Consider the following 13,153-nt stretch of genomic DNA (forward strand, 5'->3'; position numbering starts at 1 on the left):
ACATTTCTATTGCAACGGCATAATTTTCTTTTGGGAGTCGCGTATGTCTTTTCCGTTGCATTATTCCTTCTTTACTGCGTACCTCGGACCCTCACATTGACGAATTAACACAGAAATTGCGTCGCTATGAAATACTCTGGGATGCATGCCCACTCCTACTCAATGGAGTAACGTTTCTACGGCAACGAAAGAATTTTCTTTTGGGAGTCGAGTTTCTCATTTCCGATGCATTATACCTACTTTACTGCTTCCCTCGCTCCCTCACATTGACGAATTAACACAGAAAATGCGTCTCTATGATATACTCCGGGTTCCATGCCTTCTCGTTCTGAATCGAGTTAAGTTTCCACGGCAAACGACAGGATTTTCTTTTGGGAGCTGAGTTTCTCTTGTCGACGCATTATGCCTCCCTTATTGCATCCTTCGCTCACTCACATAGATGAATTAACACAGTAATGGCGTTCCTATGAAATACTCTGGGTTCCATGCCTTCTCCACCTGAATCGAGTAACGTTTCTACGGCATGACAGGAATTTCTTTTTGGGAGTCGAGTAGTTGTTTTCCGATGCATTATACCTTCTTTAATGCTTCCCTCGCTCTTTCAAAATGACGAATTAACACAGGAATTGCGCCGTTTGGAAATACTCTGGGTTCCATGCCTTCTCCTTCTGAAGCAAGTAATGTTTCTACGGGAGAGAAAGGATTTTCATCTGGGAGTCGAGTAACTCTTTTCCGATGCATTATTATTTCTTTACTACATCCCTCGATCCCTCACATTGACGAATTTTCTCAGAAATTGCGTCGCTATGAAATACTCTGGGTTGCATGCCATCTCCTACTCAATCGAGTAAGGTTTATCCGGCAACGATAGGTTTTCTTTTGGGTGTCGAGTAGCCCTTTGCCGATGCATTATTCCGTCCTCACTGCATCCCTCGCTCGCTTACATTGACGAATTATCACAGAAAATGCGTCGCTGTGCAATACTCTGCGTCCCAAGCCCTCTCCTTCTGAGTCGAGTGACGTTTCTACGGCTACGACAGGACCTTCATTTGGGAGTCGAGTATATCTTTGACCAATGCATTATTCCTTGCTAACTGCATCCCTCGGTCCGTCACATTGACGAAATAACACAGAAATTGCGTCGCTAAGAAATACTCTGCGTACCATGCGTTCTCTTTCTGAATCGAGTAACGCTTCTACGGTAACGACAGGGTTTTCTTTTGGGAGTCGAGTATCTATTTTCTGATGCATTATTCCACATATACAGCATCCCCCGCTGGCTCACATTGACGAATTAGCACAGAAATTGCGTCGCTACGAAACACTCTGGTTCCAAGACTTCTCCTTCTGAATCGAGTAATGTGTGTACGGCAACGAATTGATTTTCTTTTGGGAGTCGAGTATCTCTTTTAAGATGCATTAATCCTTCTTTACTGCATCCTTCGCTCCATCAAATCGACGAAATAACACAGAAATTTCGTCGCGATGAAAAACTGTGTATTCCATGCCTGCTCCTTCTGAATCGAGTAACGTTTCTACGGAAACGACAGGATTGTCTTTTGGGAGGCTGGTATCTATTTTCCGAAGCATTATTCCTTCTTTACCGCAACCCCTCGCTCTCCTACATTGACGAATTAACACAGAAATTGCATCGCTATGAAATACTCTGGGGTCCATAGCTTCTCCATCTGAATCGAGTAATGTTACTACAGCAACGACATGATTTTCATTAGGGAGTCGAGTATCATTTTTTCCGAAGCATTAATCCTTCTTTACTACATCCCTCGCTACCACACATACACGAATTAACACAGATATTGCGTCGCAACGATATTCTCTGGGTTCCATGCGTTCTCCTTCTGAATCGAGTAACGTTTTCACAGCAACGAAAGGATTTTCTTTTGGGAGTCGGGTATCCATTTTCCGATGCATAATTCCTTCTTTACTGCATACCTCGCTCCCTCACATTGACGAATCAACACAGAAATTGCGTCGCTATGATATACCCTGGGTTCAATGCCTTCTCCTTCTGAATCGAGAAACGTTTCTACGACAACGACAGGATTTTCTTTTGGGAGTCGAGTATCTATTTTCCGATGGATTTTTCCATCTTTACTGCATCCCTCGCTCCCTTACATTGACGAATTAACACAGATTTTTCGTCGCTTCGAAATACTCTGGGCTCCAGGTCTTCTTTTTCTGAATCGTATAACATTTCTGTGGCCACGACAGGATTTTCTTTTGGGAGTCTGGTATCTCTTTTCCGAAGCATAATTCCTTCCTTACTTTATCCCTTGCTCTCTCACATTGACGAATTAACACAGAAATTGCGTCGCTATTAAATACTCTGGATTCCACGCTTTGTAATTCTGAATCGAATATCGTATCTATGGCAACGACAGGATTTTCTTTAGGGAGACGATTATCTCGTTTCCGATGCATTATTTCTTCATTATTGCTTCACTCGCTCTCTCACATTGATGAATTAACACAGAAACTGCATCGCTATGAAATACTCTGGGTTCCATGCCATCTCTTCTGAATCGAGTAACGTTTCTACGGCAACGACAGGATTGTCTTTAGGGAGACGAGAATCTCCTTTCCGAAGCATTATTCCTTCTTTACTGCATTCCTCGCTCCCTCACATTTACGAATTAACAGAGAAATTGTGTCGCTATGAAATACTCTGGGTTCCATGCCCTTTCCTTCTGAATCGAGTAAAATTTGTACTGCGACGACAGGATTTCCTTTTGAGAGTCTAGGTACTCTTTTCCGATGCATTAATCCTTATTTACAGCATCACTCGCTCCCTCACATTGACGATTTAACGCAGAAATTGCGTCGCTATGAAAAACTCTGGGTTCAATGCCTGCTCCTTCTGAAACGAGTATGTTTTCTACGGCAACGAAAGGATTGACTTTAGGGAGCCGAGAATTTTTTTTTCTGATGCATTATTCCTTCTTTATTGCATCCCTCGCTCCCTCACATAGACAAATTAACACAGAAATTTCGTCGCTAAGAAATACTCTGGGTTCCATGACTTCTCCTTCTGAATCGAGAAATGTTTCTTCGACAACGAAATGATTTTCTTTTGGAAGTTGAGTATCTTTTTTCCGATGCATTATTCCGTCTTTACTGCATCTCTCGGTCCCTCAAATTGACGAATTAACACACAAATCGCATCGCTATGAAATTCTCCGGGATCCATGCTTTCTCCTTCTGAATCGATTAACGTTTTTACGCCAAATATACGATTATCTTTTGGGAGTCGAGTATCTCTTTTCCGATGCATTATTCCAAATTTACAGCGTCCCTCACTATCTCACATAGACGAATTAGCACAGAAATTGCGTCGCTATGAAATACTCTGGTTCCAAGCCTGATCCTTCTGTATCGAGTAAAGTTTCTACGGCAACGAAATGATTTTCTTTTGGGTGTCGAGTATCTCTTTTCCGATGCATGAATCCTTTTTTACTGCCTTCCTCGCTATCTCACATTGAGGAATTAACACAGAAATTGTGTCGCTATGAAACACCCTGGGTTCCGTGCCTACTCCTTCTGAATCGAGTAACCCTTCTATGGCAACGGCAGGACTTTCTGTTGAGTGTCGAGTATCTCTTGGCCGATGCATTGATCCTTCTTTACTGCATCCCTCGCTCTCTCACATTGACGAATTAAAACAGAAATTTTGTCGCTATGAAATACTCCGGGTTCCATCCCATCTCCTTCTGAATCGAGTAACGTTTCTATGGCAACGAAAGGATTTTCTTTTGAGAGTCGAGTGTATCCTTTGCGATGCATTATTCCTTGTTTACTGTATCCCTGGCACCATCACATTGACGAAATAACACCGAAATTGCGTCGCTATGAAGAAATCTGGAGTCCACCCATTCTACTTCTGGACCGAGTAGCGTTTCTACACCAATGACAATACTTTCTTTTGGGAGTCGAGTATCTTATTTCCGATGTATTATTCCTTCTATATTGCATCTCTCGCCCCTTCACATTGACGAATTAGCACACAAATCGCGTCGCTATGAAATTCTTTGGCATCCATGCCTTGTCCTTCTGAATCGATTAACGTTTCTACGCCAACGATACGATTATCTTTTGGGACTCGAGTATCTCTTTTCCGATACATTATTCCATCTTTATTGCATCCCTCGTTACCTCACACTGACGAATTATCTTAGAAATTGCGTCTCTATGATATACTCTGGGTTCCATGCTTTCTCCTTCTGAATCGAGTAACGTTTCTACGTCAACGACAAACGACAGGAATTCCTTTTGGGAGTCGAGTATCTCTTTTCCGATGCATTATTCCTTCATTACTGCTTCCCTCTCTACCTCACATTGACGATTAAGCACAGAAATTGCGTCGCTATGAAATACACTGTGTTCCATGCCTTCTCCTTCTGAATCGAGTAACGTTTCTGCGCCAACGACAGGATTTTCTGTTGGGAGTCGAGTATCTCTTTTCCGATGCATTATTCCTTCTCTACTGCATCTCTCGCTCCCTCACATTGACGAATTAACACACAAATTTCGTCGCTATTAACCTCTAAGGGATCCATGCCCTATCCTTCTGAATCGATTAACGTTTCTACGCCAACTATACGATTATCATTTGAGAGTCGAGTATCTCTTTTCCGATGGTTTTTTCCATCTTTCCTGCATCCCTTGCTCCCTTAAATTGACGAATTAACACAGAATTTTCGTCGCTACGAAATACTCTGGGTTCCATGTCTTCTTTTTCTGAATCGAATAACATTTTTGTTGCCACGACAGGATTTTCTTTTGGGCGTCTGGTATCTCTTTTCCGAAGCATTATTCCTGCCTTACTTTATCCCTCGCTCTCTCACATTGAAGAATTAACACAGAAATTGCGTCGCTATGAAATACTCTGAATCGAGTAATGTTTCTACGACAACGAAATGATTTTTATTTGGGAGTCGAGTAAATCTTTTCCGATGCATTTATCCTTCTTTACTGCATCCCTCGCTCTCTCACATTGACGAATTAACACAGAAATTGTGTCGCTATGATATACTGTGGGTTCCATGCCTTCTCCTTCTGAATCGAGTAAAATTTGTACTGCAACGACAAGATTTTCTTTTGGGAGTCGAGTATGTCTTTTCCGATACATTTTTCCTTCCTTAAATGCATCCTTCGCTCCATCAAATTGACGAAATAACACAGAAATTTCGTCGCTATGAAAAATTGTGTGTTCCATGCCTGCTCCTTCTGAATCGAGTAACGTACCTACGGAAACGACAGCATTGTCTTTTGGGAGACAAGTATCTCTTTTCCGAAGCATTATTCCTTCTCTACTGCACCCTCTCGCTCTCTCACATGGACGAATTAACACACGAATTGCATCGCTGTAAAATACTCTGGGTTCCGTACATCCTCCTTCTGAATCGAGTATCGTTTCTACGGCAACGAGAGGATTGTCTTTAGGGAGACGAGTATCTCGTTTCGGATGCATTTTTTCTTCTTTACTGCATCACTCGCTCTCTCACACTGACGAATTAACACAGAAATTGCATCGCTATGAAATACTCTGGGTTCCATCCCTTCTCTTCAGAATCGACTAACGTTTCTACGGCAACGACAGGATTATCTTTAGGGAGACGAGTATCTCCTTTCCGAAGCATTATTCCTTCTTTACTGCATTCCTCGCTCCCTCACATTGACGATTTAACAGAGATATTGCGTCGCTATTAAATACTCTGGGTTCCATGCTTCTCCTTCTGAATCGAGTATCGTTTCTACGGCAACGAAAGGATTTTCTTTTGGTAGTCGAGTATCTCTTTTCCTATGCATTGTTCCTTCTTTACTGCATCCCTGACTTCCTCACATTGACGAATTAACACAGAAATTTCGTCGCTATGCCATACTCTGGTTCCATGCCTACTCCAACTGAATCGAGAAACGTTTCTACAACTACGACAGGATTTCCTTTTGAGAGTCGAGGTACTCTATTCCGATGCATTAATCCTTCTGTACTGCATCACTCCCTCCATCACATTGACGAATTAACGCAGAAATTGCGTCGCTATGAAAAATTCTGGGTTCCATGCCCGTTCCTTCTGAATCGAGTATCTTTTCTACGGCAACGAAAGGATTGACTTTTGGGAGCCGAGTATTTTTTCCTGATGCATTATTCCTTCTTTATTGCATCCCTCGCTCCTTCACATTGACAAATAAACACAGAAATTGCGTCGCTTTGAAACACTCTGGGTTCAATGCCCTCTCCTTCTGAATCGAGAAACGTTTGTAAGGCAACGAGAGGATTTTCTATTGGGAGTCGAGTATCTCTTTTCCGATGGATTTTTCCATCTTTCCTGCATCCCTCGCTCCCTTACATTGACGAATTAACACAGAAATTTCGTCGCTACGAAATACTCTGCGTTCCATGTCTTCTTTTTCTGAAACGAATGACATTTCTGTGGCCACTAGAGAATTTTCTTTAGGGAGTCTGGTAACTCTTTTCCGAAGCATACTTCCTTCCTTGCTTTATCCCTCGCTCTCTCACATTGACGAATTAACAAAGAAATTGCGTCGCTATTAAATACTCTGGGTTCCATGCCATCTCTTCTGAATCGAGTAACGTTTCTACGGCCACGACAGGATTGTCTTTAGGGAGACGAGAATCTCCTTTCTGAAGCATTAATCCTTCTGTACTGCATTCCTCGCTCCCTCACATTTACGAATTAACAGGGAAATTGCGTCGCTATAAAATACTCTGGGTTCCATGCCTTTCCCTTCTGAATCGAGTATCGTTTCTACGGCAACGAAATGATTTTCTTTTGGGAGTCGAGTATCTCTTTTCCGATGCATTAATCCTTCTTTACTGCATCCCTCGCTCTCTCACATTGACCAATTAACACAGAAATTGTGTCGCTATGAAATAGTCTGGCTTCCATGCCTTCTCCTTCTGAATCGAGTAAAATTTGTACTGCAACGACATGATTTTCTTATGGGAGTCGAGTATGTCTTTTCCGATGCATAATTCCTTCTTTACTGCATCCCTCGCTCCATCAAATTGACGAAATGACACAGAAATTTCGTCGCTATGAAAAACTGTGTGTTACATGCCTGCTCCTTCAGAATCGAGTAACGTGTCTACGGAAACGACAGGATTGTCTTTTGGGAGACAAGTATCTCTTTTCCGAAGCATTATTCCTTCCTTACTGCATCACTCGGACCCTCACATTGACGAATTAACACAGAAATGCGTCGCTTGGAAATACTCTGGGTTCCATGCCTTCTCCTTCTGAATCGAGTAACATTTCTACGGCATCGACAAGATTTTCTTTTGGGAGGCGAGTATCTCTTATCCGATGCACTACTTTACTGCATCCCTCGCTCCCTCACATTGACGAATTAACACAGAAATTGCGTCGCAATGAAATACTCTGGGTTCAATGCCATCTCCTTTTGAATCGAGAAACGTTTCCACGGCAACGACAGGATTTTCTTTTGGGAGTCGAGTATCTTTTTTCCGATGGATTTTTCCATCTATACTGCATCCCTCGTACCCTCAAATTGTCGAATTGGCCCAGAAATTGCGTCGCTATGAAATAGGCTTGGTTCCGTGTCTGCTCCTTCTGAATCGAGTAACGTTTCTATGGCAACGACAGGATTTTCTTTTGGGAGTCGTGAATCTCTTTTCCGATGCATTATTCCTTACTTACTGAATCTCTCGCTCCCTTACATTGACGAATTAACACAGAAATTTCGTCGGTACGAAATACTCTGGGCTCCATGAGTATTGGAACAGGGCCAATACCATTCCAAAATACCGTCACCAACCCCACCCCCCTCCCGATTACGTATACGCGTTAGACATGAAATGTTTTCATAACACCGTCACCTTTCCAAAGCATCGTTAGTCGACAAGGTCGCACGCAATGTTTCCGGCATGTGTTGACTCTCTAGTCTATATTACCGGCGCGGGGTTGTGACATAGAGAGAGAGAGTTAGCGCCATCTCTCTCTATGCACGGAATGTATCCTGTGGGGTGGTGGAAATGGCTGTATCCAATACGATCCCTTAATTGAGTCACATGTTCGACTTCTACCAATAGGTTTCAACTATCCTATGACCTCATTGTAGGACATATATAGGTTCAGTTCCGGGACCTCAGTCTTGGTCACTCAGTCAGCGGAAGACTAAGAAGAACAATCATGAAGCACCAGTCAACCTCCAGTGCAGTCACTCAGGACAGGATCAAACGGAAAAGTAAGTATCATATTTCACATTATTCTATCTCGTTCATTATCCTTATTATTCAATGTTTTCACTTATTCGCTAATATCTAATCATTCATCTTCTTTTTTCAACAGAGTCAAACGCAACCATGCTTAGATCCGCAGACGCGTCCGAACCTGCACCATCATTAGCTTCGTTAACCATCTCATCCGGACCTACACCAGCGACAGCCGACTCATTTGATCCAGTAGCGACCACGTGGGATCCTGTAGCTTACATGTTGGAGCAGGACAAGGAGTTGCTGCTATCCGTCCCACTCAGCAACTTGTGTGATGAAGACGCTCGATCTGCTCACCACACCTCGAATTCAACCACTGGGGGTGTTAAAGATCAACTAAATGGTGGTCAGTACTGGATGCCTACATATAACTCATCACAATCGAACACTCCGGTGATAGTGCAACCAACGAGTTTAGATACTGTAAATTAAAAGAATACGTCTAGTGCGGCTACGCTATTCACCACGACATATAATTTAACCTCCAGTGGTTCCAAACGTGTGAACATTGCTATAGACGTCCATCATGTCTGGGGGATCCAAGCTATAATGGAGATTGAAAATATTTCCAAAAGTGTTAAAGTCCCGATTTCCGAGTTCGACTGGGCCGGGATCTGTCATGCAGAGCGCTACATCAATCAACAAATGACCACCGAATATGATCCAACTCATCCCCCACCAGAAATTCGTCTTGCCGATGTCGCACTTTCCATTACTACTGTATATGATGACAGCGCCTTATGCATTAAATCAGGTGTCGACAGCGTCTATCTAAGGCATCCATCAGTTATCAAATTATTCAACCTAGACTCCTCTATACGGTTTGCTCTCGAGAGACTGAATCGTTGGGTTCCTAGCATAGAGGCAGCATATAGTGATGTTAAAAACTCTCTACGTGTTAATAATATAAATATTGACGATTTTGAACAGCATCTCCGTTCGCATATGGCCATTAAAACTACAGACATCCAATTGAAATGCGTGTGTCAAAAACCAGAGTACTCAGAGTCACCTATCGGATTGCGTGAGATACGTGCAGAATTTATTGCCAACCAAAGAGAATTATTTCGTATATATTGTACAGGTTCTAAGAAGAAACGTGCAGATTATGAAACACCTCAGAAATAGTACATCCAATGTATGATTTTTAAATAAATAATTTATATTTAATCTTATCTCCTGTTTCTCTTTTATTTCAGACCACCACTCCTATTATAATCAAATTGATCCAATAATTTTTTAATTCTACTCAAATTATGACCATCTTACTCTTCAAACATGCGTTCCTCGTGTAGGCAGTATAGCTCAATCGGTTAATTGATTGAACTATACCGGCTACACACAAATATTATAATTATCCTCTCAGTTATATTTTCTATATATGTCAAGTACTTGTTTGTACATGGCTCATTTACTATCATGGCTGGCTGGGTGAAGCACCCTCACCACAAGGACTTTGTTGTCGGTGACTGGTCATGTGAAGATTCAAGTAAAGAGCAGAAGAAGAAGAAGAACAAGAAAAACAGAATTCTCCTTCCCGATAATATAAGAGCAATTATTGTAGGCCCATCCAACTGCGGCAAGACTAATGTCCTCATGACTCTGCTAACTCATGTGCAAGGTGTCCGATTTGAACATGTCTGTCTATTCTCAAAAACACTCTTTCAACCCAAGTATCAGCTATTGCATGAGATATTTCGGGGTGTAGATGGCGTTACATACACAACATTCAGTGAAAGCTCTCATATCCCCCCACCTGAAGAAACAAAACCAAACACAGTATTCATATTTGACGATGTTGCAGTAGAAAACTAAGACCAAATTCGCAAATATTTCTCTTTCGGTCGCCATATGGGTGCTGACGTATTTTATCTAAGTCAAACATATTCCAGAATCCCCAAACAACTTGTTAGGGATAACGCAAATCTCATTATAGCCTTCAAGCAAGACAATCTTAATTTAAGACACATTTACCAAGCACATGTGGGGACGGATATGTCGTTCAATGGTTTCTTAAGGATATGTGCAGACTGTTGGAACCATTCACAGTATAGGTCTCTCGTTATTGATAAAACAAGAAAACTGTATGATGGTAGATACAGAAGAAACTTCCAAGAATTTTTGCATATATAACAAGGTAATAGACGTTAACACATCAGTCTACGTCATACCATGGACAAATTCGCGCGTATGTCCACCTCTCAACCTGAGATGATTGGTGTACACAGACAGAGCATTCGCTTGTACATGGATGCGAAAATTCAAGGTATGGCTCTTAAAGTTGCAAGTATGCGCAGGGAACTAGAGACCTATTACCAAACCCTTCTGAGAATGGTGAATCAGTTAAATGAGCTAGTTAATCAAGTCAGTAAGAAAGTAACCGACTTAACTGAAAAGGTCGATCATATTCAGAGAAAAATAGATGTAGACCTCATTGTTGTCGATAAGGGCGATCGTGATCATACTAAGAAGCTGAAGAAAATGAATGCATATATAAAGCCTCATGTCGCAGAGACGTCTGATTAGTATACGTTGAGATGTCGACGACCAAACAGAAAGTCATTCAAGCCCGTAAAGCAGTCCGAGAGAAATTACGGTTGCTTAGGTTAGGGTATATTGATCGTCAGCAAACACTAAGAGAGACCTTTAAGCCCGTTACTGAGTCTCTCCGACAGCTCTCACCAAAAACGAAAATGACCGAAAACGACAGTCAAGCCATTGATGAATTAATTATTAGTCACGCACCAGGCCAGATAGATAGAACATTCGGCGTTAGCCCAGGAAGACCATACATGTTGGGTACACATCCCATAACTGTAACAGAAGACAAAATACAAATAGCTGATAGACAGTTTGACCGAACACCAGGCTTAATGAATCTTATTTTCCTAAGACCAACTAAAAAACCTATAAATTATTCAGTTAGTGATAAGGACAATACTACACATGACTGGTGTACACAAGATCACCAAAAGCCTAACCAACAGGAAGTATAAAACCATTATAAAACCAATACTTGAAGACCAAAACAACAACAACGGTGCCAGCAGTGAGATGGTATTGACATTGGTCTTAAGACAGTGAACAATCGAGTCCCTCAGTATATATACACTCCTGGAAATTGAAATAAGAACTCCGTGAATTCATTGTCCCAGGAAGGGGAAACTTTATTGACACATTCCTGGGGTCAGATACATCACATGATCACACTGACAGAACCACAGGCACATAGACACAGGCAACAGAGCATGCACAATGTCGGCACTAGTACATTGTATATCCACCTTTCGCAGCAATGCGGGCTGCTATTCTCCCATGGAGACGATCGTAGAGATGCTGGATGTAGTCCTGTGGAACGACTTGCCATGCCATTTCCACCTGGCGCCTCAGTTGGACCAGCGTTCGTGCTGGACGTGCAGACCGCCTGAGACGACGCTTCATCCAGTCCCAAACATGCTCAATGGGGGACAGATCCGGAGATCTTGCTGGCCAGGGCAGTTGACTTACACCTTCTAGAGCACGTTGGGTGGCACGGGATACATGCGGACGTGCATTGTCCTGTTGGAACAGCAAGTTCCCTTGCCGGTCTAGGAATGGTAGAACGATGGGTTCGATGACGGTTTGGATGTACCGTGCACTATTCAGTGTCCCCTCGACGATCACCAGTGGTGTACGGCCAGTGTAGGAGATCGCTCCCCATACCATGATGCCGGGTGTTGGCCCTGTGTGCCTCGGTCGTATGCAGTCCTGATTGTGGCGCTCACCTGCACGGCGCCAAACACGCATACGACCATCATTGGCACCAAGGCAGAAGCGACTCTCATCGCTGAAGACGACACGTTTCCATTCGTCCCTCCATTCACGCCTGTCGCGACACCACTGGAGGCGGGCTGCACGATGTTGGGGCGTGAGCGGAAGACGGCCTAACGGTGTGCGGGACCGTAGCCCAGCTTCATGGAGACGGTTGCGAATGGTCCTCGCCGATACCCCAGGAGCAACAGTGTCCCTAATTTGCTGGGAAGTGGCGGTGCGGTCCCCTACGGCACTGCGTAGGATCCTACGGTCTTGGCGTGCATCCGTGCGTCGCTGCGGTCCGGTCCCTGGTCGACGGACACGTGCACCTTACGCCGACCACTGGCGACAATATCGATGTACTGTGGAGACCTCACGCCCCACGTGTTGAGCAATTCGGCGGTACGTCCACCCGGCCTCCCGCATGCCCACTATATGCCCTCGCTCAAAGTCCGTCAACTGCACATACGGTTCACGTCCACGCTGTCGCGGCATGCTACCAGTGTTAAAGACTGCGATGGAGCTCCGTATGCCACGGCAAACTGGCTGACACTGACGGCGGCGGTGCACAAATGCTGCGCAGCTAGCGCCATTCGACGGCCAACACCGCGGTTCCTGGTGTGTCCGCTGTGCCGTGCGTGTGATCATTGCGTGTACAGCCCTCTCGCAGTGTCCGGAGCAAGTATCGTGGGTCTGACACACCGGTGTCAATGTGTTCTTTTTTCCATTTCCAGGAGTGTATTATGACGACCCCAACGAACTAATAGATCGACTACGTCTGCTCATGGCATCAGCTGCTGCAGGTAATACAGCTCATTCGAATGAAGTTATCTCCATAATCTCTGAGCTTCGAGAGAGACGTATCATCGAATAAGTATGGAGATCGTAGTTCGAGAACTACACAAACCAGCACGCAAAAATCTACCCGCGCAGGCATGTCATGATTAAAGGGATGGATGACTTGTGGCAAGCTGATCTTGTAGATATGCGACAATATTCACATGAGAATAATGGCTTCAAATACATTTTAATTGTTATTGATACATACTCCAAATTTGCATGGGCAGTACCAGTCAAGACAAAAAC

Source organism: Schistocerca serialis, chromosome 3, assembly GCF_023864345.2.
Source record: "Schistocerca serialis cubense isolate TAMUIC-IGC-003099 chromosome 3, iqSchSeri2.2, whole genome shotgun sequence".
NCBI classification, from domain to species: domain Eukaryota; kingdom Metazoa; phylum Arthropoda; class Insecta; order Orthoptera; family Acrididae; genus Schistocerca; species Schistocerca serialis.